Source organism: Nicotiana attenuata, unplaced genomic scaffold (assembly GCF_001879085.1).
Source record: "Nicotiana attenuata strain UT unplaced genomic scaffold, NIATTr2, whole genome shotgun sequence".
Taxonomy (NCBI): Eukaryota; Viridiplantae; Streptophyta; class Magnoliopsida; order Solanales; family Solanaceae; genus Nicotiana; species Nicotiana attenuata.
The window spans coordinates 10,879-16,317 of NW_017676652.1; positions in this window are offsets into that span (position 1 = coordinate 10,879).

Below are 5,439 nucleotides of genomic sequence, written 5' to 3' on the forward strand. Positions count from 1 at the left end.
GGGTTAAGATTCAGATATTTTTGGTATTAACTTAGCAGTATTTCATTGGTTACTACAAATAAAGTTTTAGAGTTGGTTTATTTTAGATATTTAAATAATTAAAAGTATTTGCTTACAGTATTGCCTTCTGGCATATAAAGTTTGAAGTTATAATAGATCTGATAAGCGCAAATGGTTCGCTCGGTCATGTTTAGCGATTAGATGTCGGTCCCGGCTTGTTCAGAAAATGGGTTGTGACACTAGTGTAGGCTTTATATTGGGCTCAATGACTATATCTGAAGATGGGCTGTGCATAAGCCCATTTTTGCCCCTGTACTTAAGTAGTACTTTCTCCGATACATAATAAGTGACTTTTGGCCTTTGACACATTCTTTAAAAAAAATACTAATTCCTAGAGGAAAAAAGGTATTTTGATTAAATTACCCTTAATTAAAATTTACATATTGTTAACTTGACACATTTGAATATGTAAATAAGGGCAAATTTTGAAAAAATAAAGTTAGTTCCTTCTCGAATATATAAAAGGACACTTAATTTTGGACCAAAATAAAAACGAAAAAATGTCACATATTATTGACCGGAGGGAGTAACTTTTAATTTGATTTGTATTTTTTGCTATTTTACCATATAAAAACAACAACAACAGCGACCCAGTAAAACCCCACCAGTGGGGTCTGGGGATGGTAGAGTGTACGCAGACCTTACCTCTACCCGGAGGAGTAGAGAGGCTATTTCCGGGAGACCCTCGGCTCATAGACACTAGATCCGTAACAACAAAAATCCAAAATAATATCAGCAACGTGAGAGATAAAAAAATAAATGAAAAAGTAGTAACACAAATATTATGCAAAAGTGTGAAACATAACATAAATCGCTAGCAGTACTAGACAAAATACTATCATACTTGCCGGAACAAAGAGGAAAACCGCTCGACTACCCCTTAACCTATAACCCTAATGCTCGACCTCCACACCTTCCTATCAAGAGCCATGTCCTCGGAAATCTAGAGTCGTGCCATGTCCTATCTGATCACCTCGCCCCAATACTTCTTACGCCGCCTTCTACCTCTTCTCTCACCTGCAAAGCCAACCGGTCACACCTCCTAACCGGGGCATCTATGCTTCTTCTCTGCACGTGTCCGAACCATCTAAGTCGCACTTCCCGCATCTTGTCGTCCACCGGAGTCACACCAACCCTCTCCCGGATATGTTCATTCCTAATCTTATCCAGCCTAGTGTGCCCACACATCCATCTCAACATCCTCATTTCTGCTACTTTCATCTTCTGGATATGTAAATTCTTGACTGGCCAACACTCAACCACATACAACATGGCCGGTCTAACCACCGCTCTATAGAACTTACCTTTGAGTTTCAGTGGAACATTCTTGTCACACAATACTCCAGACGCTAACCTCCATTTCATCCACCCCACTCCAATATGGTGCGTAACATCCCCGTCGATCTCCCCATCTCCCTGGATAATTGACCCTAAGTACTTAAAACTTTCTCTCTTGAGGATGACCTGAGAGTCAAGCCTAACTTCCACATCCGCGTCCCTCGCCACGTCACTGAACTTACATTCCACATATTTCGTCTTAGTCCTACTCAATTTGAAACCTTTAGACTCCAGGGCTTGCCTCCATACCTCCAGTCTCCCATTAACTCTGCCTCGGGTCTCATCAATCACAACTATATCATCGGCGAACAACATACACCATGGCACCTCACCTTGTATATGGTGTGTCAGTGCATCCATCGCCAGGGCAAATAAGAATGGGCTGAGCGCCGATCCTTGGTGTAACCCCATAACCACCGGAAAAGGCTCTAAGTCACCTCCCATAGTCCTAACCCGAGTCATAGCTCCATCATATATATCCTTTATCGCCCTAATGTAAGCCACCGGCACACCTTTCACCTCCAGACATCTCCAAAGGACGTCCCTAGGGACCTTGTCATACGCCTTCTCTAGGTCAATAAACACCATATGCAAATCTCCCTTCCTATCCCTGTATTGTTCCACCAACCTCCTGATAAGGTGGATAGCTTCCGTAGTAGAACGACCCGGCATGAAGCCGAACTGGTTTTCCGATATACACCGCCCTCCTTATCCTCCCTTCCACCACCCTCTCCAAACTTTCTTGGTATGACTTAGTAACTTGATACCTCTATAGTTGTTACAATTCTAGATATCCCCTTTGTTCTTGTACACCGGAACCATTGTACTCCACCGCCACTCATCAGGCATCCTCTTCGTCCTGAAGATAGCATAGACAGCTCAGTCAGCCACTCCAATCCTACTATACCCGCATATTTTCAAAACTCCATTGGAATCTCGTCTGGTCAGGTCGCTTTGCCCCGACTCATCTTATCCATCGCACCCATGACCTCCTCAACCTTAATGCGCCTACAATACCTAAAGTCGCGGTGGCTCTCAGAGTGCCCCAATTTCCCTAACACGATGTTTCCATCCCCCTCTTCATTCAGAAGTTTATAAAAGTACGACTGCCATATTTGCTTAATCTGGGCCTCTTCCATCAATACTCGACCTTCCTCGTCTTTGATGCACCTCACTTGATCCAGGTCACGAGCCTTCTTCTCTCTCGTTTTGGCCAGCCGAAATAACTTCTTTTCCCCACCTTTGCCCCTAAGTTCCTCAAATGCAACCGTCTTAGCCTCTGTGACCGCTAATTTAAATTTAAATTGAGCTTAAAGTCAAACCTGTGCGAATATTTTGAAATGGATAGAGTACATAGTATAGCAATTTTAAATAACTTTATTTTCTTGATTCGTCCTACACTCTTTCTAATTTTAAGACATTGCAAATAATATTATTTAATTTGACTATACTAACAGTTAATAATATTTTGATATACATGTTCATACGCTTAAAATGTTTTAAGTTCGTTTACTTAGTCACCAAATTCATATTTGAAGTAAATTTATCTCTTTCAAACTAACATTAATATTAAGATACTATATTTTCTTCACGACATAGAGTAGATGTTGTGTTATCTACTTTTTTCACAGATAATATCTTGCATTTTCTTTAATTCAACTTAACTTTTAATCATTAGACGATAGAAATTATCATTTGTTCATGGAAAGCTTGTTATTCAACAGTTATAAAACCACATCATGAATCTGTTTACTCTTAAAATGGATAACAATTGAATTTATACGCGATTTTAAAGATATATGAACTGCTTAAAAACAAATAATCAAGAAAGTTAGATAAATGAGTTAAAGACACAATGAACAATCAAACCAGTCGTGACGTTATGGCCTAGCTTGAACTTGGACTGGGCAATAATTTCTGCCCTCGGTTGGATCCTAGGCTCGAAGCCAATCAAGAACAAAGAACAAAAATAAAATCAAGACTTTACAGTAGCTAGAGAGCAGAGAAATAAGTTTGTATTACCTTGAATGCGTGCTACAGTGTGTTTTATCAAAGTAAAACTTGCCCTTTATATTGTAGGAGAGTTTCATCCTTAGTACAATTTTAAAAAGGTAAAAAATCCTCCTTTCTCGTCAATTACTGATTCGCTGCCGAAGTCGAGCGAGATCTGCACCGTGATATCCTGTGGGGTGCAGATATCACATCCCTCTGTTAATCGTGTGTAACCGTTGCTATGTTTTCCGAGGTCTCGGAGCTTGTTCCGGGTTCGGGGAAGTGTTGTCTTATCAAGCCCGGTGGTGAGCATTCAGTTGGGGCCTTAGTACAAGAAGTTTCCGGCTTCGATTTCGATCCCATGTAGTCATATCCTTGCTTCATTTGACTTACCCAGAAATCGGGATGCTCATTAACCCCGGTTTTACCCGTATGCAGATAGTCCTATTGTTTCCTAGAGAGTAGGTTTGCTGAAACGATTGGAAACGATAGATGAACCTTGGTGCCTTCCTTTGCACGTTACAACCGAGATGATAGATAAACCGAAACGTCTCATCAGTCGCGTCGTTTTGACTTCAGACACATGTCGATCATTGGCTGGTTGCCTTCGAATGCGATACATCGCTTATTTCCTCCTATAAAAGCTTTCCCCTTTTCGTTTTTTTTACTTTCTGATCCTAGCTTTGACCTTCGAACATTACAAAGGCTTTCAACTTTCTCAGATCTTCATACCTCACTTCTCGAATCTTCACATCTCCATTTTCAACCTCCAAACCTTCGTATATTTTCTTGGATTTTCAACCTAGAACTTCATTTCTTCATTTCTAACCTTCAAATATTCATACGCCTTTTTTAAATATTTATACATTTCCTAGATTGCGATGGCTAAAACATTAAATCGGTTCCCCAGCAAGCTGCCCCTTCATCTTCCCACCCGGCCACAGATGTCGAGGTGGCTGCTCCCGAGGTGGATGCCCCCAAGGTAGCTGCTCTCAAGGAGGCCCCCGAGCCCCCCATGAAAAGCTTTATACCCGGGGATTGTTCAATCGCAGATGACTTCAAAGTCGAGAAGGCCTCATCCAAATAGGACCGTGGCGAAGGAGCATGGAGATACATATGCTCCATTACTGAAGATACCCTTCCCATAGTTCGAGAGGATTGTGAATGGGAAGGCAAAGACGTGGTTGTCCCCGGGCCTGATGACCATATTACTACTCATGTGGAGGGGCATTTAAGTGTTTACACTTACCCCTTCACGCTGGGCCTGGTAGACCTAGTAGTTTTGGCCTTTTGCAAGAGATACGAGGTGTGCCTTGGGCAAATCCACCAGTCTCTTTGGAGGATCGTAATCCTCCTATATTATTTTGTGAACAACACCGAATCTCCTCGGTTCACCCTCGACCACCTATTCCGTCTGTACAGTCCCCAAATTTTTCGTGGGGGACTAATCAAGCTCACTCGCCATGCCAGCAAGGCTCCCATTTCGAGCATCGACGAGGATCAAGATCGAGGCTGGCAAGGCCGTTTTGTTCGGGTGAAAACTGAAGATTTAACCCCTTTCAAATTCCTACCATTTCCCGAGAAATGGAATGCATCTTGTAAGTGTATCCTTCCCTTAAGCGTTAATTTTCCTTCATTTCCTTTCTCATCATCAGTATTTGTGGTCATGCAGCTGTTGCTCGGGTTCCCAATGCGGTCCCCCGGATCACGACTCAAGGAGTGAATCGAGGGTATATGCAAGCAGATGTCATACTTCGAGTGCGCATGGTGAAAACTCTCGAGGGGAAGATGGGAGGCCCGTTCTCATGGTAAGGTTCTCCTCTGAATGGTTATTACTATGCCTCAAAATTACATAATGCTGGCCTTTTGTTTCTCCTTCGCAGGTTTGCCCAAGACCATTGAACTTAGGCCACTAGAAGGAAATGAGGAATCATCCTTATCCGTTGATCCCTCCGTTATGGGATAGCTTGGGGCTTCCGCAAAGGAGGAGAAGAAGAAAAAGAGAAAGTCCTTGGGTTTCCCGGACCTCGAGGCGAAGATAAAAAAGAG